We start from the raw sequence: 27,023 nt of genomic DNA, 5'->3' as shown, positions 1-27,023 counted from the left end.
AAATATCTTAAAATCATCAGTGTTAATCCAGCTGTCTGAAATTGACGAGGAAGGACAGACCACAAGGCCCCATGCCACAACTCAAAACCATGAGTCGAGTTCAAATGTTACTCTGAATTACCAGTTGGCTATGCATGCTTGTGGCTCTGCTATGAGAGTTTGCCCACCTTCCTTCTCCCACCTTTGTTTTCGTAGGAATGCCGCCTGGGAGGGAGGTTTTTACTTTCCTTTAATCCTGCCTTTATTGCTACAACATACCCAAGTAACCCTGCTTCTGTTTACTTATAGTGAGCGTGCCTATTACTTCGTTTTCATCTCACCTAGTTACGTTGTCTGATGTTGCCGCTATTGCAGCTCCTCCACAAGGGGATGTCTTCAGACTGTCCTCGTTGCGTAAAACACCCTTATGGCTACTAAAATGGGCTGCTTCAGCTCTCAGTGTCTATTGACATTGCGTTCCAGAGAGCTAAAGAATGGACAGGAGCTATGACCTCTAGGCTATCTTGCCCTAACTGCTATGGTGTAGGTTTGCTGTGCTTGGTCCCTACCTCTTCATTTCTGTGAGTTGCAGGACAGAGATCTCGCTCACTCCTGGTTGGTCAGCTGTTTTTCTCTTGATTGCCTTCACCGCTGAGTGCTCAGTCCATAACGTCTGTTTGCCATTTCTTATTACTGTGAACGTGGTCCTGTGCTCTTTCCGTTTACCTGTGGCATTTCTCTCTTCGTTGTTAAGATCAAGTACTGTGTGCGTTGATTACTTTCTGTTTGGTGTTCTGCGTGTTCTATTTATGCCTTTTGTACCCAGGGGAAATTGTACAGTGAGGCTTCTCCAGGACGTCTGGCAGTGTATTCTCAAGGAACAAACTGTGAGAATGTATCTTCAATATATTTGGTAACTGAGAGGGTCTTCTCATAGAATCATTCTGATCAGCAAATCCTGATCCCATGCTTCTTCAGGTACTTTCATATGCATTCAGCAAGAAGTTGCCCTGGGGGCTTGTAGAAAGCTGCTCTCTACATCTCCAGCGAGTGAGTTAGGTGTAGATAATGCAGTCTTCATTACTGGAGTTCAGAAATGGAGTATTCTCCATCAAATAACCAATCCACAGAGTGCCTTCTGGACTGGAACACTAAGGGTTGTACATTTCTGAGATTCCCCATTTTGTTTAGCACCTTTGATCCAAGGGCCACCCTTTAAGCAAAGGGAGGTGAAGGCCATTGACGCCATTGAAATAATTTTAAACTGTGCTTTTGCTGGGATAAAACATGGCTGCCCCTAAACACTCCCCCGTTCCTTTCTTCAGATAGCATTATCGCTGTGTCGTTCCAGTCGTTACTTTTGAAGTGAGCTCACTTCAGACATTAGAAAGAACAGAAAGTAACTCCCTCCCCATGGTCGTATGAGGCTAAGCATACCCATGAAACTTGCTGTTTTTTCTCATGACTGAGATGAGGATAAAAAGTAAGGATCCCTCCAGGGCTTGGTTCTCCAACGTACACGCCAGGATTCTTTTGTGCCAGACATGGATGGAAATTATGGTGCAACACTTCAGGCCTAAAACTGGGAGGTTATTTTGACTTTTTTCAACTGAGTTCACCCGACAGGAGAAGCCATTTGCTGTACGCTGTGGAGAATCAGAAAAAAGGTGTTTTTCCTGTGACACAAAGTGCAAGAAAAGAGGTGTACCTTCTTTTCCTTTGCATGTTTTAAGGGAATTGGGTTTGAAAAGAGTACCTGCACATTTCAAAGCGGAATCCATTTGGATAGGGGCTGCATGTGCGGTAATTGCTGCCGTCTATCCCAACTCATCAGATTTATTGAAATCTCAGAATGTGCAATGTGGCCCTTTACTGCTCATGCTCATTGTAGCTGATTGAATCAATGCTCTTTTTCCCATATGAACGCTGCGGTGTTTCCAAGCAGTTGTTACTTTCCAATTGTGAAGGGAACTGATTGCCAGCCAACAACGTGAAAGACTCTGCTCTACAGTGGGGAAGCACACTAAGAAAACAAACGTGGATGAAGGCTGTTGCTCAGGCTCCTGCTCTCCTCCCAAAAGGTCTTGTGTAAGAAAGGAAGTGGATTTTGATTCATGGATCAGGAGGATTATGTAAGAAACTAACACCAGTATTCAGTCTCCTGTTAATCCTCAAATGTAGCATTTTAGGATGAAATGTATATGCCGCGCACATAAAGAGGATAATATGTTGACAAAGAGATAATTCCTGAAATTCTAATAAGAGTACCACAGAACTTAAGGTTTCTGGCAGAAGAAATGTCTTCAATTTCATCTGAACCTGTCCTAAGACAATTTTTGAAAACTCCTAGCAGTGTTTTACCTATCAATCAACATGTTTTCGATATTTTTATGCACAAATGGAAGGATATGGGTAACATTTTTATATTCCTAGATTCATGCCCAGATTTTGTTTATGGGAGAGCATGGATAAGAAGATACCAGGGACAGTGGTGGTGGTGGTGGATTCAATGGTGGATAGTTTGGTGGGACACTTCTATGATGGAAGAGGATATCTTCAAAGACCAAACCGACAAAAAAAATTGACTATGCAATAAAAAAAGAGTTGCACTGTGGCACTTTTGGTCATGGGAGCTGGAATCTATGTTGCTTATATCAGCCAGTCACTCATTTCTGACATTAAGAATCCTATTTAAAGCAAGTTAAGATGGATCTGACAGGACTTATTTGTGGGATGCAGAAACACGCTGAATTCCTTTCCGATGTCTCATTTGATGTGGTATGAGCATTTGTATTGTTTGGAAGGTGCTAACTTTGGACCAAGTAGAGATCTGTTTATTAAAGAATGGTTCACCGATTCCTCACAGAAATCTGCAATATTGCATATGCCTTTTGAAGGAGTACATCTCTTTGGAATGGAACTAGTGGATAAGCTTCATTGTTTATTCAAAGAGAAGAAACATTTTTCCTATTTTAGGCAATCAGGAGGATCTTCAGCCCAAGCAGCTCGGTTTTCACAGAAATCTCCATTTCATCCACTTTTAAAGAGTTCCGTGTGAACTTATTCCGTTTTTTTTCTCAAAAAGTAAGGAAATAGGAATTACAGAAACGAGTTGGAACATGAAGCTAAACTTTCATCACCAAGTAAGAAGTTGGGGTGAGTTAGCATTTCAGGGTGGTATGGAGAAGGTCCACTTCCAATGCTTGGGTGTTAAAAGTAACCAGAGATGGATACTGCATCGATTTTGCTGAAAAATCTTCACAGCCTGGGGCTGTAATTTCTCCTTGCTCTCTACATCCGGTCTAGAAAGAAGCAGTGATAATGGTAGTAATGATATTAACATTGAAGAAGGCAATTATACCGTACCCAAGGAGGAAAAAGGAGAGGGGTTCTATTCTATAGTATTTCTGGTTCTTAAACCATCAGGAAAATTCAGACTAATTATCAACTTCAGTGGAGTCAACAGATGGAGCAGGAAAATACCCTTCAATAATAGAGACTCCCCAGAATTGAACTCCTTTGATCATGAAGGGAGATTTTATGATTAATGTTGAATTGGAAGACATTTACTTACATGTACCCATGACCTCTGAAATTCCTGAGTCTTCGAGTTTGCCACTTTCAGTTTCAGGTGTTGTCCTGCGAAATGAAATCAGCACAGAGAGTATGTATTTACTGAGATGATGGCACCCTTGGTTTCTTTACTTCATATCAGGGGTTGGAAGATGTATTTGTAGTTAGACAACTGGTACCTCCGTGCATCAACAAAGGAGGAAACAATGCAGAGGTAAAAAAGTAAACCGTGTGACTTTACAAACACAGCTTGTTCATCTACGTGCAGGAGTAGCAAATAGAATTATCATCGGAGAATTTCACCCAGTGGAAAGAGCACTGAAATTGTGAGAAACAATTTGCCAGTTGAAGCACAAACAAGGTTCTGAAATGTTTTTGCTACAAGTACAGGGACACACGGCCTCCTGTGACAATGTTTCAGGTTGCCCCATTTTAACCATTTGATTTAGTGTATGTAACATAGTTCACACTGAATGTACTATTTTTGGTGGCAATCACTTCGGCTAGAAGAATTGAGATGTGGGAGCTTTATTATGTAAATTTCCATTTTTGTGAATATAGAAGATGGAATTGATTTTTAAAACCCAGTCCCGCTTTTCATCCAAAAACGTCATACAGGTTTCATCATGGTCAAGAGATTTAGTACCCTACAATTTTCCTAAACCAAGTGCAAAAGAATAATAATTGTGGCATTTGCTAGATATTAAGAGAGCCGTAGTATCTATATACTTGGAGATCTGATATATTCAGGAAAATGGATCATTTGTTTGTGACATTTGGTCTTTATGGTCACAGGCAAAAAGTATTCAATATTTCAATTAATAGATGGATTTACGCTACTATTTTAATGGCCTACTCTTTAACATACCTGTTCCAGTGGGAATTCAGGGAAGTTTAATAAGAGGCATATCTGCTTCTTGCGTTGAAGTTAAGATGTTTCTTTGTATTAGATTTGCAGGGACTCAACTTGGTCATCTGCACATACATTTGTTAAACTCTGCAGAATTGAGGGTGTTGGTTTTGGTGAAAGTTTGTTAACAATGTGATTGATTCCATAGTACAGAAATGAGTAATCAGAAGTTAAAGATTGATGGTTTATATGCATTAAACATGAGTTATTTTACTTTGTTTTGACCTTAAGAAGATCAGTAAAGCTTCGGTATTTTGGTATACTTTAACAGTAATAATTGGGACAAGAACGTAGGGATAATGTTCTGGTTGCTTGCCTGTAATCTTCAATATCTTTAGTCCATTACGTCGTTGTCATAGTCATTACAACCTGCCCACCCTCCCTATTTTTACTGCCTGACGGAGGCTTGTTATATACAGACATTTTCCTGGGTAGGCTTAGCCCTACACGCTTATTGGATTGGCAGAGTTTTATGTTACTTCCAGTTCTTTCTTATGTCTAGAGTAAGTTCACTTCAAAAGTAATTTAAGGATAATGAAGAGTACTGGTAAGTAACTGGACATTATTTGCAGTCAGGAAAATGTGGAAATAGATGGAAAGTTGTACTTACTTAAGCCTACTGCCCCTTCTGGGGTATAAGCCGTCAACCAGGACTCTCCAGCCATCTTTGTCTTGGGATTTTCTTTCAATCTGGCTCCAAGTGTAGCCCATCTCCTTCTTAATCCCTTGAGGGTTCTAGGTCAGGTCTTGCCTGGTGGTGTTTGATGCGGTCTTGCGGAGGGTGTGACCTGTCCAGCCCCAGTGCCTTTTCAAGATTTCTTCGTGGGCAGGGAGTTGGGAAGTCTGCTGTGCTGCCATAGTTTGTTGTTGCTGATGGTGTTTGGCTAGCAGCTTTGGAGGATTATTCTCAGACAGGTGTTGATGAAGATATAGACTTTGTTGGTGGTGGTCGCTGTTGTCCTCCAAGTTTCAGCTTCACAGAGAAGGACCAATTTTAGGTTGGTGTTAAAAAGCCTGATCTTGGTTTGCCACGTTAGGTCTTTAGAGCTCTAAATCTTCTTTAGCTGAATGAAGGCAGCCTTTGCTTTGCCTATTCTTGCCTTGACATTGTCGTCTGTGCCACATTGCTTGTCTATGACCACCTACTGCCCAGGTAGGTGAAGGCCTCAAACTCTTCCTGTGCATCGCCAGCAAGAGTGACTACAACTTTGCTGGCCATGTTAGCCTTCAGGATCTTGGTTTTTCCCCTGTGGGTGTTAAGGCCAAGTTGTGCTGATGTGGCTACCACATTGTCAGTCTTCACTTGCATCTGTTGATGGATATGGGAGAGTAGGGCCGGGTCCTCTGCAAAGTCCAGGTCATCGAGCTGCGTCCAAGGTGTCCACTGAATCCCATTTCTTCTTCCTACTGTGGGTATCTTCGTGATCCACTCTATGGTCAGCAGGAAGAGAAAAAGTGAGAGCAGACATCCCTGTCGGACTCCAGTCCTCATTTGGAAGTCTTGCGTGAGTAGTCCTCCATGGACTATCTTGCAGGTCATTCCCTCATAAGGGTATTTCTTACAAGTTTATCTGGTACACTGTAGTGGAACATTGTGAGTTTAGGACTTTTAAGGTTTATGCTTGACTGCAAAAGAGAGTGGTCATCAATTAGGTGAGCTCCTGACTCCAGGGTATTGCAATCAATGTCTCCAGTCCTGGTCTTTTCACCTCCAAATTATTGATTTCACTTGTGTCAGTGTAATCGGCTCAATGGAGGCAAACTAGTCTACAACACCCAAAATGCATTAGGCTATCATGCAAATGTCCAGGACTGGCAACATTGTCAATAATGACTCGGAGGGAGTGGGACAGCCTATCTCCAGTGATCATCTGAAGCCAATTATTATCTTCTTGGTGGGAAATTGCAGAGAATGTTGGCTGTTGGGGTGAAGTGAAGTCTAAAACGTTACTATTAGATTTCTTCCTCTGTGTTGATTTGCTTCTGAAACATCTAATCTGATTGGAGAGCAGTGATATTTGTGTGTGCATCTCGTGTGCTAGTACATTTCACAAAGTTCATGTAGTATGTCCCAGCTGTGGGGTGGTATCCAGATGACACGAGGCTAAAGTGTGGCTCCAAGGCCACCACCTTGAGAACATGGCTGAGTAGACTTCATCTAGTCCAAGACAGTAGCCCACTCCTCTGTTTTTTTTCACGGTCCAAGTCAACATTTATTACACTTTAATGTGTTTACAGCATATGACAGTTGTAGTGTTTTCCATTGGATTGTTAATTATCAGCTTAAGGAAAAAAATGAATTGTCTTGCAAATCGTTTTTTTCAAGAAAATACTTCCACTGGCAAAGGGTTGCCTAGTTTACAACCATCAAACCAGTCTGTGCCATTTGTGAGCAACTCCACAATCTTGCAAAATATACAAATATTACAGTACAAATATTACAGTGTAACACAGAATGTTTGTTGTTTTTGCTTCTGACACAAAATGTGTTGGGGTCTTGTGCAACAATTTAACAAAACCGGTTGTACCATGCTCCGCGTCCTATTTGAACTCAATGCATAATGCTCTCAAGCACTGAAATGCCAGTTATTTATCCTACTCTAAACTGTGAATGGAAATTTCCACTCTCGCTATGGCTGCGGTATGACGACCAAAAATTTATATTAAGGCTTAGGAAGGAGTAGCAGGTGAAAATTAGGTCTACCGGATTCCTTCTCTACTTCTGCGAAAGTCTTGGCTGAAGTGCGAGTCTTAAAGCTTTATTCCGTGCCTAACATCCGACCAACCATCGTCTGCTAAAATTGGCAAATCTCAAGGAACATAACCCAGGCGCTCCATTTATCCTTTTATGCTAGTCCTAAGAGATGCTTTGGGGGTGCAATACTTGGTGTACCAGGTCTGAATGCTTTTGTTGATGTTGGAGCAGAGCGGACACTGGTGTTGTTGCAGAAGATCCGAATCCTTCTCTGCTGCATCAGGGGTATACAAAAGTCTGATCTCCCTCTATAAAGCTGCCCTGTGACTTCATGTCATTTGAGATGCTTCCAGCTAGTAAACTGTACTTTGCATTCTGGAATGTTTACAATGTTAAGAGCAAAACTACAAATCTTCGAGTGCCATATCTTGTTGGTCAGAGAGCCAGGACCTGCTGACTGTTTCACATTTGATTTTGGCCTCTTGGCAGCTTTTCCTGCCAGTAGTTTTTCTGATTGAGGCGCTTACCGTGCAACCTCTTGGAAAGGGAAGTGCAGCTAGAAGCTGACTGGAAAGGCCAGGCTGAGATGAGTCTCCAGTTTCTGTTCCTCTTCAGGGCACGAGTGATGATGACACATCCTGAGGAAGGTCGGCGGATTCTGCTCGGAATCTGCTGCAGGCCTCAGAGGAGCTTTGGTGCAGGTGGGATCGGGTCCGTGCAGGAAATACTTGGACGGAGGACTAACCGGCCATACGAACAGCAGGTAATTGGAAGGAGGAAACAAAAGGTTGTTTAATGGAAGGGTGTTACCATGCACTGCATTTACCAGAATGCATCTGAGTGAACTGGGTGCTGGGCTGTCAAGGCAGTGTGCTCCCGTCCTGTTATTGTTTTATACAGCTGGTTGAGCTGAGTGATGCGCCTGTGCTCAAGGAGTGGTACTGTGACCTAAAAAGACTATTTGAGCAGCATTACCAGCACCTCTAACTGTATGTGTTATTCTCTACTGATGAAGGACAACTATCTTGAAACATGAGCTTATGTCTAGAAATACTCAGCACTGGCTGCACCCACTATGGTGAAACCCAAGGATTGTTTAATGGAAGTGTTACCATGCACTGCATTTACCAGAATGCATCTGAGTGAACTGGGTGTTGAGATGTCAAGGCAGTGTGCCCCGTCCTTGTTTTTAATTGGAAGGAGGGATGCCTGGCAACGCAGACAGCCGCGCAGAGTGCGTGAAGGGCCCTGTTGCTGGGGGAGCCAGGTACAGTGCGAGCTGCTCCTCCTTCATGTGGCACTATATCAGCTCCTTGGCGCTAAAAATGTGTAAAAAATGCTCGGCATTCTTATGAACTTAGCAGACCAAACACTTCTTGTTTTAGTGATCCTTTAGGAATAGTTTAGACACGTTCGACCTGAGTTGTACCTATATTTGCTGTTACTGAATTAAGGTTCAAAGGTGAGAAAATCTAGGCTTTTGCTGATTTAATTATTTTCCCCCTCCATTTCTGTTTTTTTACTGGCTTTGACATGAAAGCACAATCTATGCCAGTAAAATACTAGCCATTGGGCATCCATTCTTGACGATCCTGTGTTTCTGTTTGCATGCCCGGGGCTGTATCCCTTCTCTTTCTTAGCAGAGCCTCCCGGGGCTGAGTCGGACAAGCTTTTCGCCCGTGCCTCAAGCTCCAATTTAGATCCTGGTTCATTTGTGGACATCGGATAACGCTAGATTCCTGACTAGGGACCCCAAAAGGTGGAAGGAGGGCCAGTCTCCCTGAACCCGTGGGCCTGTTGCTTAGCGGCCCTTCTGTGAACCATGGAAACTGGTCTGTTACACGAAAAGCAGATGTTCCCGCGCATCCATTCCCCGCCTTCCTCTTGTAATTCACAATGTTATTTACTAAGTGGGAGCATTCAACCATGTGCGAGACATGCACAGGACTTGTGCAATTGAATTTAATGCAGGATAGTAAGTGATTCTGGTGTTTAAAGATGCCCCCTTAGACAGACAGACAGACAGGCAGGCAGGCAGGCTTTAAACAGTGCAACTGTAGGGTTATTACAATTCACAAGTGATGCACAGGTCCCCCCCCCCACTTTCCATTTCAGCTGATATCAGTGAGTGAGGTTTTTCATCCCACAATTACCTATAATGATTGCTAATACTGCAATTACTACTCGAAGATCACAAAGTTCTCTGCACTAACTTTTTCACATTAAAATCGAGACTTTCACATCGCTTTTATGTGGTTTTGAGAATCACGTTGCCAGTCTATTAAGTTTGAGTGTGACAAGGGAAAAGTGTTCTGAAGTTAACTTGTGAGAAAAGTACACATGCCTTTTCAGTGCCAGTAAGTAAGTAAAAAAAAATTATTTGCACAATTAGTTAAAATCATTGCAATTTACACAGTCATGGTTAAAAGTTAGGAAGAGACACTAATCAATTCTGATAAAGAGACAGTAGACACATAGGATAAAAAGAATCAATTTAGAGGAATTAGAGTTCATTCTTGATCATCTGGTGGTAGCAAAGAGTCAATTACAGATATAAATTTTACAAAGCGCGTTGCCATCTGAGGTGAGTCGCCCCTCACACATGCTTCCAATGCTTCTTGGCATGTCCTGATGTTAAGAAAGATCCAAATCGGGCGAAGCCAAAAAGTTATTTGGGCTAATAATCATCTACAGTGCCAGCTATCACTCCAAGGATATGTTGCTAGTTTGCGGAGAACCACTGTGACAGGGCAGATGCACATTGGAGAATAATTAATTTGTAATAATTTAAGATTCTCTAAATATACGGGTCAAAAACCTTGTAAGTACAAATTCTGCGTCGGGGCGCTAGACTTGCCTATACGGACCAGGGCTGCCAAAGCCGTCGGAATTCACCACATAGTGAATATGGGAACCAGTCTAAAGAGCTGACACGTCATTGTAGTTATGCAATGAGACCTCATTGTGAAAGGTTATGCGATGTTTCTCAGATGTGCAAAGATCAGCTGTTGTGGCTGGTGCTGCTGGGAAAGCCAGCAAGACAGCGAAGGTTGTATGTGGAGTCGCACAAGCGTGGCTTCCTGAAAGGCACATTGCCAACCCAGAACCTCAGAGATGCAACAGAAGACAGGATCATAGTACACTGGCAGGTCCCGTGGGGTAAAAAGTGCATTTCCCGTTAAAAAAATAAAAAATGTTTAAAAAAAAAGTGAGCCCGTTTGGGTCAGGGTTCATCATTATGCATCAGTGTTTTGTTTTTTAAGCAGGGGTTTTTAGGTTTCAATCTTATATATAGACTCTGATTCAACAGACTGAATTAGTAACTTGTTTTTGGCTTTGGTGAGGAAAATAAAACTCCAGTAAGGAGCTTCGGGAACAATGAAAATGTTTGTATGGTCAATTCTCACGGAAATGATAGTCTTGGCATCTACCACGCCTTATCTGAATGACTATAATCTCCTGTACCTTGTCCTGCATCAACGCAGCTCAGCCACTTCCATGCAGTCAGGACCATTGATGTCTGGAGAGGGGACTCAGTCACATGCTAAGCTTTGTTAAAACTTTAGTAGTTGTCCATTAAATAAATAATAATATGCGTTGTTGTCATAGTAACAATCTGCAGTGGCTTGCTGGGTCCCGCACAAACCCTGCTACAAGAATGATCCTAGTATTGGTCTAGAAGGTGCCTAAAATGTAAAACTTGATGTGAGTGGGCAGCTTCTGCCGTTGTAAGTGAAACAACCTTTGGCAAAGCCAAAAGTTTTCAGTTATAAGCCAAATCTATTTCTTTTGGAAATGCTTGTTTTCAAATTGCTGCGCAATTTTTTTTTGGGGGGGGGGGCAACTAAACTGTTACCATAAAGTGCGGACACATTCCTGCAGATTTTTTTCTCCAGTGGAAATAGAGTTGAGGTGTTTGCAGAGGTACAGACTAGTCATCTGATTTTCTTGGGATTCTGTAAGGGCCGAGAACTGAAACGTGCATAAAAAATAAATTAGGGAATATGTTCAGATATTTTTTTGACATGGCAGTTATGATTGTTTGCATTCCTTAGAACCACGTTGTACCTGGCTGATGAGCCCATAACTAGGGCAAAACTAGTCCTAGGTTGCTTGTGTTTCGGCTTAGGGAGGACCTGGCCTGGCAGTTTGGACTGGACTGTTCCCATGAGGAGCAGGGTCAACACTGATTTGTATATGTCTGGTTCCAAACTGAGGTGGCATGGTGAGCAAATGTATGATGGGTTGTTGTGCTACCCTGAGCGATTGCCAGTGGTTAAACTAATTGCAAGCAGCCTGTCACCTTTTGTGAGTTTCATGTTTGCTTTCTGATAATTATTTAAAAAGGTCTCTGCTTCTTTGAAATAATTGCATTTTTGGATTTACTTTTTAAAGCTCATTGTGAAAAGTGAAAATACCAGTGTTCGTTGATTTTTCCCATTAGTTTGTTCACTAGTTGTGAAAAAGAAGGCACACAGAGCTCTCAATGTATCCACTTTATGCATGAGTATCTGAGCACAGCACAGAGAAAGCCTTGGTAGCTGTGTTGGACTCCATGAGATGTTGTTTGGATGTCAACACTCCATCTATGCTTTTGCCTTTAGACCTGACCGCAGCTTTCGACACTGTCACATGCTAGACTACTATGAAGGCTGAATGAAATAGGGCTCTACGGGACAGTTTTACAGGGGTTTCGAGAATTCTTGGAAAATCAATCTCAAGTCATCTTGCTCTGAACTTATAAGTCTAGAAATGCGATGGGTGACAAAGGGGTTCCTCATGTCCCTTGTCTGAGCCCCACCTTGTTCAATATATGTGTGGTCCCACTTGCCAAGGTCATTAAATCCTTCGGCTTTGAGATTCTGTCTTATGCTGATGACACTCGGCTGATTATCCCCTTTGATAAAAAGGTGGTTAAAATATATTGACGCTTTTCAAATGGGATGAAAACGATTGCAGAGTGAATGTCAGACAATTTTAGAGATTATGCTATTTGGGAACACCCAACAACTTTGAACTCATGACTGGTGGCCTCCTGGTGTAGGTTGTGCTCCTTCCCCCTGTCATGTAGTAAAAAATATCTAAGGGTCAGGATAGATTAAGTGAAGGAGCAGCTTTTATCCATAGCAGGTACCTGCTCCTACATCCGTCTTCTTCTGAAAGGTCTTTATTTTCTTCCGCTAGCAGCTAGGAAAACCTTGGTGCCGGCTCTTCTTGTTCTGCAAATAAGACACTGCTGTCTAAATTTTGGGCCATGCCAAATACAGCGACACAGCTCGTTTGTAATCGTCCCTCAAGAGCTGCTGCTACTCCACTTTTGAAATTGCTTAACTGGCTGCCGATCAGAAAGAGAATTGTATTCAAAATCTGTTGTTTGACTTGTAAGGCTTTAATGGGAAAGGGCCTGGCTACTTACGAAATAGGCTTAAATGGTATCATCCAATGTTGAACCTGCGATCTATGGATAAAGCATTACTTATTATCCCCCGCATTTGTCGTTCAAGGGGTGGTGGCAGATCTTTTTCACATCTGCCTCCCACCTATTGTAATAAGCTGTATTTCCAGACTCGCACGTGTACTGACTACACCAATTTCAGGAAATTACTCAAGACTGATCTGTTTTAATCACAATTCTCTGTTTGCTGCTATATTTGTCCCCAGTGCCGAGATACCCGCTAAGGGCGATTTGTTCACGATAGCCAATTAAAGTAAAATAAGATAAGATGACTAGTTGATCCAGTCCAGGTTTTTTGTGTTTGTCATTTTTAACCTGTGATAAAACCAGGACTACAAATCCTACAATTGAAAGAATATTTCTGTGTGGTTGAGTTACTCGTACACGGAACTGGTAAACTTGAGGGAACTTGAGTGCTCTAGTCACAGATTTGTGTGAGACAAATGCTTCAAACGTTAGAATGAATGTGATTCTATGGAGCTGAGGGTTTTGGTGGGCAGGAGTTCCGCGACGCCTTTATATTCCACGATGCTCAGAATGGACCCTTAAGAGGTACAGGTGCCCAAACTACTGAAGGCTCGAGCCAAATGGTTGGCTGTGGCTTGGCCCGAGGTCCTCTGGGCCTCTCCAGTCAAAAGTGTGCCGAGCCGAAAAGCCATCGCTTCCTCTTGCCTGTCGTGCACCCCTCCCATTCGCTATCACAACGTTCCCAGGGACTTTCCAACCCTGGGAGCAGGAGGATAGGGACTTTCTTGGCCGCTGGCATCTTGAGTTTTTCACAATCAAAATGCAGTAATCTTGTGCGCACTGGCCCTCCTCTGTTGCATACAGGGGCGGCCGGGGGTGCACGTGAGGGGGCTGGAATGAAGCATTTTAGCACTTCTGTAGTCCGAAGATGCTGACTGGAGGCTTTCGTGCTAAATTGGAGAGCGCATGGTAGGGTGGAGAAACAGATGGGGAGAAAGATAGAGAAGCACACGGAGGGAAAGAAAGTGAGAGAGGGCAGAAGAGAAAGATGGAGGAACAGTGCGAGGGAGTGAAGAGTGGAGGCAGAACGAGACGGAGAGAAAAGAGCGAGCAGAAGCGAGAAAGATGAGGCAGATAGCGAGATGGAGTGAGGATTTGAGTGTGTTCACATGCCGTCTTTTCACGCTCGGCTCGTCTTTTGGCTTCCAGCCAGGCCGTTGGACCCCCGGCTGGACCCTTCGCATGTGGTAGCTAGCTGCTAGCCCCCGTCCTGCCTCCACCCCCTGCCCCGAGGCCGGAGCCCTCGGCGAGGAGGGCGGCTTCTCTCGCAGTCAGGTGACCACCGCCTGGGCTCAGCCTGGAATGTGTCGTCCCGCTGCAGAGCCGAGCATCCCTGAGGCGGGAGGATGAGCGCGCAGAGCCGGCTGACCGAAGGCGCTTCGATGACAACATGTGACGCACCGCCTGCACCTCACCTGACACAGGTAGGGAGCATGTGACGTGACGCACCGCCTGCATGCACCTCAGCTCACACCGGCAAGGGAGCATGTGACACACATGTTCAGTGTACATGGACGGCTCTGTGAGGGCTCCCCCGGTCTCCGGGCATCCCTGAGGCGGGAGGATGAGAGGGCTCAGAGCCGACTGACCGAGGGCCGCTCCTCCGACGGACGCCGCACACAGGTAGGGAGCATGTGACGCACCGCCTGCATGCACCTCACACAGGTAGGGAGCATGTGACGCACCGCCTGCATGCACCTCACACAGGTAGGGAGCATGTGACGCACCGCCTGCATGCACCTCACACAGGTAGGGAGCATGTGACGCGCTGGAACACCTCTGACAGACGCCTCACCTCGCGCAGTCAGGGGGGAGTCGAACTGGCCTCGTGTGAGACCCATGACTGCTGCATGTGCAGCGCGAGCGGCTGCTCCCGTGGTCCCCATCACCCGCGGGCGCTGCGCATGACCTTCCTCGGCAGTGAAGGGCGCTGTGTGCTGCTGCAGCGTGCCGGTCACGGCCCTCCCGGGATGACGCACCCGGGGGGAGCACGAGGCGCGTGCAGTGGTCTGCCGGTCACGGCCCGCGCGCGGCAAGAGACGGGATAGCCTGCCGGTGACGTCATGCTCTGGGTGACTAGCAGCACGAGGCGCTATGTGGCATTGTGACCTGTGGTTTGAGCAGTGACACTTTGAGCCCGGACTGTTCTTTATCCAGATGTCGGAGTGAGTTGTACGCACATGGTGTCATTGGTTGTAGAGACCAGGCCTCGTTTCTTCGTCTTTTCGAGTTCGAATTAACCTGTTGTTGAACACAAAACTCAATATTGTTAATAGCGGGGTGTCCTCAGCAGGGCCGAGTGCGTGCCCAAGAAAGGGCTCCTAAATACATTGCTCATTTTATTGTCAACCAGTTTTATTTTTTGGCCCCCGCGCGAAATATCCTTAAGTAATTTATTTAGCAGTGCATATTTCTAAGAAGTACCTATACCCATTCCGTGTTTTAAGCCCTTTTTACTCTGAATTGCCACCGAAAACAGGATACTAAGTATTGGCCAAGAAAATGAATCTATTTATTAGTTATGCGTGGATAACTATTTCAACGCTAACACCACATCCCGCACCGGGTTACTGGCGCTGCCCCAAAACGTCAACGTGCACCACAGACCAGAAACTAAACTACCCCAAAGGAGACACCAAACTGAATGAAATGTGCTGCTTGGTGGGAGTCGGGCAACAAACTGGGTGTGTGTGTGTGTATATATATATATATATATATATATATATATATGTTCACGCTCCAAGGTTGTCCACCTTATGAGTAGCACGCGAGCAGCAGCTTTATTTATGTGTAGGTGAGGACGGGGATCCGCTCGTAGACGCCGCTCCGTAATGGATCTGGGCGACGCGTTTCGAAGCTCCATCTGCTTCTCTTCAGGGGCTTTAACGGAAGCGGTGTGCGCACCCGTTACACTTCTCCAATTTCATATAACTCACCCGCCAATGGGAGGCTCCAATGAGACTTCTGGGAAGTGTAGTGCGGAAAGCACACAATCAAGTCCTGTATGGACTCCACGAGTGGGCCCGTCCTCGATGCCATGTACGGCTGCTACTTCACTGCCGTGACCCCCACGTTAACGGGGTGGCGCATACTCTGCGGCTGGACTGCCGCACATAGATTCACGCTCCAAGGTTGTCCACCTTATGAGTAGCAGCTTTATTTATGTGTAGGTGAGGACGGGGATCCGCTCGTAGACGCCGCTCCGTAATGGATCTGCCCGACGCGTTTCGAAGCTCCATCTGCTTCTCTTCTTCTCTTCACCTACACATAAATAAAGCTGCTGCTCGCGTGCTACTCACAAGGTGGACAACCTGGAGCGTGAATATATATATATATATATATATATATATATATATATATATATATATATATATATATATATATATATAATTTTTTTATTGTTTTTTTTATTAGGTTTCGACCTGGTGGGAGCACTGCGAAGCAGTGCTCTGCCCAGGCGAAAGCTTTTGTTTACAGTATGGGGGACTTGAATCCGCCCCTTCTTCCATTGGCTAGCTCCATAAATGGAGGCTAGCCATTGGAAGAGAGTGGCTGTCAATCATTCTTTCCCCGTCCGAACGCGATTCGGGGGCGTTTCTCAGTCTTTTTTTAACTCCCGCCCTCTCCTCTTCCCATTGGCTGGAATTTTACCTTCCAGCCAATGGGAAGGGGAGAGCGCGAAAAACACGCCCCCGAATCTGCCGGCCGGGACACCCCTGTGACGTCATTCCCGGGCCGCGCTGTGATTGGCTACCGGCCCGGGACCTGACTTGTTATATCAGTGCTGCTACTGACTTGCTGCTCCGCCTCCTTGGTCACTGTGCAGAGCTCTCAAGTTTCCCAGGGGCATGCGTGAGTAGCTCTTTCAGCTCAAATTTTGCTCTGCATTCTAGGATTTGCAGTCGTTTGCCATTAGCAAACCTGGACCATATTTTTCCAGTATATAAAGAAATTAAAAACAAAACTTGATCTACTCACAGACGGACCAATGACACTTTAGGGCTCTGCAGCATAGTATTTGTAAGCAAGGTTTTCTACAGAAACATGGAAATGTAAGGCGCACTTGTAGGCGATAATCTTTTTAATTAACCGCATCTTGTTTCTACATTCATTAAAGCCAAACTAGGAATTGTAGCAGCAAGAGACTGCAGCGGAAACCAGTCCTTATGAAACTTGACAGCACACACCATTTATGAGAAATACGTAACGTTAACAAAACACCCAAAACATGGCGAAAATCAAGAGACTGGAAGCAAAGTGTTCTGGAGCCAATCAGAAGAGCCAATGTCACGTGGTAATAATAGCGATTGCTGATTGGTCAAATCGTTTCTTCAACAAATGTGATTAACTCCAAATTCTCTCATGTTGTCCGGAAGAGTCCATGACAGCTATTAGGGGAGGAGCAGTGGTGGTCCGATTGGGAAAGCAGCGAGAAGCATGGAGTCGGGGCAGAACCTCGGGGAACGTAGAGGAAGAGACCACAAGACCCCGAGATCTGAGGTGAGACCTGTGCGTTTAGCCGCAGTAAGGTAATGCCCTCCTTTGATGGGAGGAGAGCAAAGGCAAGAGAGTAGAACAACAGGTGTAACTGAGGAGGAGAGTGAGGTGAGGGGGTAAACGAGACCGCAGAGAGGCCGTGAGCAACAGGAGTAGGAGAGTGTCAACGTGGGCACGGTTGGTAGTAGCCAGATTGAAGGAAACTGGGTAAGCCGAGTAGAAGCAACACGTAGCAGAGGAGGGCGAGGAAGCACAGTACTTGTTAACCTTGCGGGCACGCCGCCTTGTTCCCTTCCCTAACATTTACCACTTTCCCCCTTCAGAGTTAATGTGGGAACTCGCCTAATTGACACGAGTCGCAGCCACTGACGGAAATAACGGCTGTGCATTCCTAACCCAGTGTCGGTAATCGGCACGCCGCTCTCTGCCCGGATGAGCCCCATCATTATGACCAATTTAGTCTGATCAATTCAGCCTCCGTTGTGCATACTCAGTAAGTCTTCCACTGTTTTTATACTACCTTTAGTGCTCCCATTAATCGGGCTTCAATTTACTTAATTTTGCTGGTTATATTACTGCAGTATAGTTGTGTGCAGCTGAGCCAAGTGCGGCATCAGCAGAGGGCTGAGCGCAGTGATTAGCGTAGGTTTTCTTTGATGTTTTGCCATTTTTGTATCAATTCGTGTACATATTCTCCTGTTTTCAAAACTATTGAAATCACCTCTATTGGCCGGGGTGGAAGCTTTCGCATTCTGCTCTGCTTCCCTATCACCTCTTTCTGCATGTTGAAATAGCAGCCGCTTTACCGCTTGCAGCATGGGGGTGATGATTATGATGGGTCTGAGCTAGGTGTTACTGGTGAAGAGGAAGGGCGGGGGCGAGGGCTAGAGTGACCTTCCAGCACCCTCACACGTAAAGGAATGCGTTACCCTTTAGTTTCCTTCCCAGTAGGACAGTGTGTTTGCTCGGCGGCTTGTCACTATCGTGTTTGGCAACAAAAGCACTGCGCATCTCGGGCAGCTGTGTGTGTGGAGGGTGTAAAATTTATGATAAATAAATGATGATGAGTCCTTGTGTTGCTTTATCCAGGTTTATTCTTAGTAATCAGGAATTGATGTATAGGATATAAGTAAGAATATAATTAAGTAAAGTCTAAAATGAATCCCCACCGGGAGCAGCAGGCAGCTGCTCAGCCTCAGATATAATCAACTGTCATTTCAAACATACACACCCAGCACTCTATGTGACATCATAGATCTATGCTGAGCTAATTATAATCAACACTAAAGAAGGACAGAAAGAAAGGAAAAGCAGGATGCAACACATCTTTCCCCTTGAAAGAAACAAAAACAATAAAAACAACGACAAAATTAGAAAAGGTAAAAACATAAAAAAAATGAAAGTATGAAAGGAAGTAACGTAAATAGATAAGATAAAATATTAAAAGGTGAAAGTAAGAAGTGAAGTATGGTTACTCACAAAATAAGGAATCCATAATAATGGAAATGGAAACAATAACATTTTAGAAAAGGTAAAAACATTTAAAAGGTGAAAATATGAAAGTAAGTACAGTCACCTACAACATAACAAATCCACATGAATGGAAATGGATGGATTTGGTAATTACATATGAACTCCTCTAAAAACATTAGAGCATTTAAATGTTTCATAACTGTGAAAAACATTGGAGCATTTAAATGATTCATATCAATGAAAAACATCTCTAAAATTGAACAACCATCGGCTCTTTAAACATCGAATCAATTATAGAGCATCCTGTGGCTCTTTAAACATCTAATATACTGAACCCCTATGGTTCTACACATGAGCACCCTGTGGCTCTTTAATATACTGAACCCCTATGGTTCTAACATCTAATATACTGAACCCCTGTGGTTCTATACATGAGCACCCTGTGGCTCTTTAATATACTGAACCCCTATGGTTCTATACATGAGCACTCTGTGGCTCTTTAATATACTGAACCCCTGTGGTTCTATACATGAGCATCCTGTGGCTCTTTAATATCAAACCATGTGAACACCTCTTAAAATATCAGAGCACTAATGTGGTTCACTTAATAAAATAGAACAATAGGGCTCCTACAAATATTGAACAAATTGAACTCCTCTAAATTTTTAGAGCACATATGTGGTTCACATACTAAAATAGAGCAATTGGGCTCTTACAAACATTGAATAAATTGAACACCTCTAAAAATCTTTAGAGCACATATGTGGTTCAACAAGCTTTTAAAGCTCTTCAAAAGATTGAAATTTCTTAAAACACGGTTTATCATCGGATGCAAACCGTTAAACTCCTAATACCATGAAGTACTAGAACTCCTCACATAAAAAGGAATGGAGCACCTCAGAATTTGGGCACTAATGTGGCCCTGCAAACGTATACATTCAATAATTCCTTAAATGAAATTGACTGCAATCAACGTACGAGTATATGAATGTCTGCAATCAAAAGTCTGAATTAAATAAAACAGAGCACATCAACCTAAGTTGATCATAAAATGGCTCACTTCATAAAATAAACTAAATCACCAATAACTGTAATTCACACAAAATAAATTATCCATGCAAACTGTAGATGAGAAAGTATAATTTTTAAAATTTGCATGTAACATAAAGAAATACTGGAGCTATCTCTAAACTGTCATATATAAAACATATGAGCACACTGAAGATCTGAATCGTGCACGTTATAACTCGTTCTTGAGCTGTGCACATCAGCGTAGTAGAGAGTCACAATAGGTAACCAAATATTTCAAAGTACCTTTGGATTTTGGTTTTCACTAAAGTTGTCAAATTCTGTTTCCGATCGATGTAGAAAGTTTTCCTCTGCATTTTTGACGATGATATCGGCAAAGTGAAATCGAAAATGGCTGCCAGTGACGTATTGACGCTTTGTTGCGTCGCGTGCGTGCGCTGTGCTGCGTAAGTAATGGTGATGACATCCGCTGTCAGCTTAGACGGAGTGAACACGGAGAGCAATCCGTTGTCAAGGTGATGATCACGCCACTGAAACCCCGTCACATAGTGTCCTGAAGACGATGCAGGTGCTCGAGCCTTGTATTCGTAAGTCGTTATTATTTATTTATTTATTTTTTTTTTTTTGAAAAATACCTCATGAGTAAAAATCCAAGAAATATGTGAAAAATCATCGCCAGGCATCCAAATTGCGCTAGAAACATCGAATTTCGAAACACCGTAAATGTCATTTTCCCAAAATAAAACTGCACGACCTTTGCCGATGTCATATTTTGTGCCTTGGGAAGTCTCTGAAATATGTCACTTTGAATATGATAAATTAAATAGTTCCACTTGGAAGATGATAGATAAACAGTAACTGCCTTATGTTATAATAACGAACATCACTCGAAGGCACACTTTTTCATATTTCAAGTTCACTTCACACCGGAACTCGATACTTGTCCCCGGTTGAGGTGTGTTTCTTAACCCTTTCCTCGAAGTGTTAGAAATAGTAAAACCGATCCAAGCAGTGGCAAATTAGTTTGTTCAAGACCGAATTAACATAGCAGGTGGCATTTTAAACATCCAAACATTAGGAATACTTCAGTTTGTCTCACGCTCATACCAACCCTCTACTTACTTATGGCTGTCAGATGTTGTTGACACCGGTGGGGAAATTAAATGGTTGGTATGAAGTTCAGGTAGTTCATTTCAATTTCTTTTGCAGTGTCATCACGCGTAGTTTCTTCCGTAATCGTCGCCAGTGTAAAATTTGTGATAAATAAATGATGATGAGTCCTTGTGTTGCTTTATCCAGGTTTATTCTTAGTAATCAGGAATTGATGTATAGGATATAAGTAAGAATATAATTAAGTAAAATCTAAGATGAATCCCCACCGGGAGCAGCAGGCAGCTGCTCAGCCTCAGATATAATCAACTGTCATTTCAAACATACACACCCAGCACTCTATGTGACATCATAGATCTATGCTGAGCTAATTATAATCAACACTAAAGAAGGACAGAAAGAAAGGAAAAGCAGGATGCAACAGAGGGCTTGTGATGCACGGATGTGAACATGAAGAGGGTGTGTGTGAAACACACTGCGTGTGCGGTGCTTCCCACTGTACGGTCTGTGTCAAACACAATGTAGGAACTTGGGGCAGTCTTGCTTCTAAACATGGACAGAGTGCCAAGGCATGTCAGAGAAACCGTGCCAGCCCCCTGCCCTCTGTCCCGCCCCGCCTCTCTATGCATCTCTACAGCGTCCCCGTGAGGGCTGCAGGGACACCGGCCGTGGTGTCAGCCCCCTTGCCCGAGAGAGGGCTTGCAGACCGAAAATGGACCCAAAACGTGGAAACGGGGCAAAAGGCATCATGTGGCCGTGTTTGCCGTCTTTTTTTCTGGATTTCTTCCTATTTTTGAGTAGCTTCATGTAAAATGGTGCGATTTTTTTAAAATCCTGCCCCCAAATAAATAATTTCAGTCGCAAATTAAGTTTACTTTTCCCTATTGGAGCTCGCAGATGTTAAACATATCTGGGAGGGGGGCAGACAGTCCTGTGCAAGAAACTGAACGGCGGTGTTTGGCGCATTGGGGCAGCCACAACCTTGAAGTGCAGCAGAGGAGACACATTTTTGGATGCAGAGGGAAAGAACATTACCCACTACTGGCAATCAGTCAAGCCGGTATCCCGAACCATTTTTCTTTTCACCCACCATGCCTCACAAAATAGAGGGCCTGATTTAGAGGTTGACAGACGGAGTAAAGGCAGACAGAGTGGCAAAGGACTTCACGTCTCGTTTCCTATCGTTACTCCACCTGCCAAATTTAGAAATGTTCACTTGCTCGGTCGACATCTCTATATATTGACAGGAGCCGCCATCATGTCAGTTACTGACGATGTAGCTAAAGTTTGACGACAGCTCTATCAAACATGCCATCCAACCGTCAAACTTTTCCACAGTCTAAAAGTTTCAAAAACAAACTCTCATTGCAAGGTTTTATTTTTTAGAAGAAACTACCTAATAACCTCCCCCACACCTTGGGTGTTCTCTCACAGTGTGTGGGGGGTCTTTTTTTATTTTTTTACTGTCCCTCACATCTAGTTTGGAAGTGACAAGACGGTGGGGGGGGGGGGGGGGAAGTAATCCGACTGCCCATTCTGAATAGGGCAGACGGTCGGTTGGCTTACCTCCAACAGCCCCTACTCTGTTGGGTCATTGGAGGAAGTTTTACAACATCTGAATACATTTTAATCTTGTCAGCGAAAGCTTGCAGTCCACCAACTCAAAATTGGGTTGGCAGACATTGGGTTTTGTGGACAGGGTATTGGGTCGCCGTTGCAATGGAGTACTTGTCAGCCACAGAGGTCCTTCTAATGCAACCCAGTGCTGACCCTTCTACTTATGGCAACAGTCCATCCTGAACCTTTCGTCTCGTCCATTCACCCTATAGCCCATTTTTTTTTCCAAGTTGGGAATTTGAGCTCAGCAAACTCCCTGATTAAGCTACGTCCCTGAGTGTAAATCTGAACTATATATTTGTAATGAGCTGGCTTATATGATGTCTTCAGTAAAACAAGACAAATATTCAGAATACATTAAGCTATCGCACAAAAGGTCAATACTGGAAACTGTTCTAAATTTCCTGTAAAACAGATCTTCTTATATATGTGGGTATACAGTGTGAGATTAACTAGCATACTGCATATTCTGCTGTGACAGGAGCTAGCGTACACTAAGCACATCTACGTATGGGTGATTTATTTTAACATATATCCATGTAGTTGAGATACTTGATGAGTTGGTATTTAGGGTGTCCTAGCATATCAGGTTGGTTGGTGTGTAGATTATATCCATGTTGGTAGCCTATGTATGTGCAGTGTGTGGGGGGCTCTGTGTGGGGGGGCTCTGTGTGGGTGGGTGTGTGGGGGGCTCTGTGTGGGTGTGTGTGGGGGGCTCTGTGTGGGTGTGTGTGGGGGGCTCGGTGTGGGGGGGGCTCTGTGTGGGTGTGAGTGTGGGGGGCTCTCTGTGTGTGTGTGTGTGTGTGTGTGTGTGTGTGGCATTTGCGAGAGATTAAGCTATTGGCATTGTAAATGACAATGCCATTTATTTATCTGTTTTCAAAACCAACACATAAATAAAATTTTTGTCATTTACAATGCCAATAGCTCTAACTTTTGCAAAGGCGAAACCGTTGCATTGTAAATGCTTGTTGCATTTGGCATGATGTTTGTCTGATTTACAGAGTTAACACATTTGCCATACATTCATTTCACTTTGTGTCAGGAGAAGAAAGTCTGATATCATGCAATTGATTGTGGTCATATAGCTACCAGTAGGTTGGGGTCCCCCGGCACCCTCAGACACACACCTCCCACCCGGTTCCTGGGTAAGACCAGGTGATTGATCTATTAGGGATCTAGTATTTGTCAATAGTGGCTCATTGACACAAGTTTTGCTCTCCTTGAGCAGACTGGGTAGAGTTGCACTCCATTGAGCACCTTGCCGTAATCACAGGGTCATGAAGGACCATCAGCCCAGCCAGTTTCCTCCTACAGCGCTACCCTAATCGTGCGTTGATCAGTACCTTTGATCGTCCTTTATGCTTTTGTGTTGCCTCTTGGATGATCAAAACGCCACTGTGAACAGTGGCCTCAATGTGCTCCTGGGTCCAAGGGAGTGCTTAAATCGCGCCTTTGAATGGGACCTTCATTTTACACTAAAACAGGCCCCAAACAAAATAGTGCTGCATCAGTTCGAATGACACAAGGTTTCCTTCTGGAATTCCATTCTTTGGTTAAAAAAAAAAAATCAAACAATTTGAGGGTCTTATCCTGGTGGCACTCTCTGAGGGGAAATGCTTCAGCCTTCTTGTACAAGTGCGACCCACAGTAACTTTGATAAAGATCTTAAGCATGTGCTTTTCCATAGTTACTTCAGATATGGCGCACCCGGTCTTTCCCTGCTTACTGACCAGGCCAGGAGCAGTCGCAAAAGACTGCACCGAAGAATGAGGTGGACAGTCACAGGCGTTTGCTAATCTAAGTGGATGTTGAGACTGTCTCTGCAGTGTGAAGTTAGTGGATAGGAATCTGCCCCCTTGCCAATGCAGGCCCTCTGCTACTCAAGACTACATATGTTACAGTCATGGTTACCAACTTCCTGGTTTACGTTGTCTTGGTCAAGCAGTGCACAAAGCGTTGACGTACTGTCTAATTTTACTCTCTATTGATTACCTTGTATGTCTTTACGCTGTGGCCGTTATTGTAAGTGGTCTGATAAATTACTATAATTGCGGTAACTCCAGTGACTGCGCATATCAGAATTATGGGGTTTGTGGATTTTATCATGTAATTAAAAACTGCTTCTCCGGGTGCATTTTTGGAGATCAAACCTGCTAATAATCATGGGGTAAACATGCTAGTTTAATGCTACGGCATGCAGATTTTGGTGCCATAAAAATCAAAAAAGGGCACAACCTTTAATAGGCGATACTTATCTCAACTCATGAGTTGTCCTTTTTAGGTCGAGCCTTCGCAGCGCATGCGCTGCAAAGGAAAACGACCTCTTCTGAGCGCTTAGGCTTCTCAGCCAAGCACGTGTACGCGTTCCATTGCCTTCAATGGCAACGCGTGCACGTCAGGAGATTCACTCGCAGAGCGCGCGGCCCATCTGGTCGCAATTATCGCTCCTGCGAGTGAATTGCGCCCGCCCACTCCTCTCTACTCCCTCCGCCGCGCGAGTGTTTGTTGCTTTGCTTTTTTGTTGCTTTGCTTTTTTGTTGCTTTGCTTTTTTGTTGCTTTGCATTTTTTGTTGCTTTTTTGTTGCTTTTTTGTTGCTTTTTTGTTGCTTCCTTGTGACCCTGAAAGGCCTTCTTGCCAGCTCCGTGTTCTCATCTCTGGGGCCTCCTGTTAAGGTGAGTCTCTGCGTCTGGGCTGCGGTGTGCTGAGCTTTCTTTCTTTGAAAGTGTCTGATTTCCCCGCGGTTGCTCCATGCAGGACACTATTCCGTTTGCGGTGAAGCTCGCTGACTGCATGGTGGCAATACAGATTTCCGGGACCGGTAGTCTCTTAATACCTGCAAGAGGCGCAGGGGTTAAAAATGCAGGTACAGGGCCTCTGTAAGTTCCTTACAGGTGCTGGACGGCTTGTGATTTGTTTTTCTTTATTGTTCCCTTGGGGGCCTGCTCCTTTCCACCTCACCTCGGGGTTTGCTTGAGGGCAGGGGGTGACAAGACTGCTGGCTTTCTCGCCGCTCTGTGAGGGGCATTGGGCACTTCCTGCTTGCGGTGGAGACCCCCCAGGCCTACCAGTAGTAGCAAACTCTACCGGGCATATCAGGCGCTTGATTAGGTGCAACTACTTCGGGTTAGGTGCAACCACTTCACGCTTCTGGATCAGTCTGATCCAGAAGCGCGAAGTGGTTGCACCTAACCCGTCAGTGGTGCCTCCTTTTCTTTGCCGCGGGCGGATGCCAGCTGGGTGGTGCTGGGAGGCAGTGGGGGCGCACAGAGTAGGCGCAGCCTGTACTTTATTTCCCGCATGCGTGGGTGCAAGGGATGCGGTTGCGGGGCCTGCGGGTGCGTTTCGGCTCGCTGAAGCCACCAATCTTCTTGTGCAGCCCGCGTTGCTCTACCAGTGGGTGGCAGTTGTGCTGCGATTGGAGTGTTATCCGAGGCAAACAGTTTACACACTTCGACGTGTCTTCCCCAAGGGCACTGCCGAGAATGTTGGCCGCTCTTCCTATCCGGACACAGTGTAGTGGCAGTGGGGGGGCTGAAGCCCTTTGAGTCCAATGGGTGTTGCACGCCTGCCTATTCCAGAGTACCTACTTGCTTCTGTGAAGTGCCAGTACTCTCCAATTAAAACGATTGCACTTCTGCTCTGCTGAAAAGTGCAGGTACTCTCCCTGTCAAATAACTTGGTACCAGGTCATTTAAGCAGAGTGTGACACTGGGGGAGGGGGTCTGCTATCTGCTAACCTCCTTACTTCATCGACCAAAACAACCACGCCAGCCCTACGGGCCCCAGTCTTCCTGTTGCAGTCTGACATCAAACATAGCGCCCTGGGCGGTCTGCCTCCAAACATCTTTACAGACCGAGTTAAGAGAGGGAATGCGGAGACCTTGTCTCAAATCAGTAGTACTTTATGAAACACGATTTAGCTAGACTTGATGTTTGTTTAGTGACTTCAGATGAACACAAAGAATATAGAAATTAGCATTATCTGATAAAAATGTTTTAATAACATCCAGTGTGCTTTCAAAGCGGGGCTGCTAATAGGCCAGGACGGTAAATTAATTCATGGTTTACAGCAATACACCAAAAAGAATGAATGAAGAACTTAGTTATGAATACTGATCTTGGTAAAATGGCCTTTGCTATAAGGGTGCAATCAAACACGAGTTTGGCAGAAGCATAAACTGCCCATTATTTATGTTTCTTGTCAGTAGAATTCCTTATCCGTGCTATAAAGGTGAGGGTTACTGTACACACACAGATGAGTTTCTGTAGGCTGTACATAGACATGTTGAGCAGTAAAAAATATTTATTCCACACCGACTTTCACCTCGTCAAGCCGCCCACACGCGGATCTTTTGCTTTATGAGCTTTTAGGCCATCAAGTGAATCAATGAGGTATTAAGTTGAATAATGTGTTTATAGCTTTACTTCTCTTCAATAAGTCTATCTCCGCAAAAACTTCTCACAGACAAAAAACCCATCAGCAAACGTGGATTAGCTACTGACCAAATCGTCTTTTAAAGACCTTTTGATTGTCAATGAGGCTTTGTTGTCGTTTTGCCCCTTCTTAGAGCCCCTGCAGCTCCACTCTGACTATTGCTTAGAGATTTGCCCCCCCCCCGCCCCATAATTCATACATTTTAATCTGTTTTTAAAA

The 27,023-nt window shown here is 44.4% G+C and overlaps 1 protein-coding gene across 8 annotated transcripts in view; it reads left to right on the top strand.

Moving 5' to 3' along the window:
* ATP6V1A (ATPase H+ transporting V1 subunit A) overlaps positions 1-27,023 on the top strand; it is a 266,273-nt gene that overhangs the window by 45,959 nt on the left and 193,291 nt on the right. For 2 of the 8 annotated variants that reach the window (XM_078656669.1, XM_078656665.1), the window contains exon 1: positions 7,784-7,920. The exons of 2 other annotated variants lie outside the window; for them this stretch is intronic. The gene's annotated coding sequence lies outside the window, so the exon portion shown is untranslated. Of the gene's footprint in view, positions 1-7,783; positions 7,921-13,390; positions 14,064-27,023 lie in introns of those variants that run through there. 4 more of the 8 variants (XM_078656671.1, XM_078656670.1, XM_078656667.1 and 1 more) reach the window with 4 other exon arrangements.

This window comes from Lissotriton helveticus, chromosome 8 (assembly GCF_964261635.1).
Source record: "Lissotriton helveticus chromosome 8, aLisHel1.1, whole genome shotgun sequence".
Classification (NCBI taxonomy): Eukaryota; Metazoa; Chordata; class Amphibia; order Caudata; family Salamandridae; genus Lissotriton; species Lissotriton helveticus.
The sequence above is the reverse complement of the archived record's forward strand: the minus strand, read 5'-3'. Positions and strand labels throughout refer to the sequence as shown.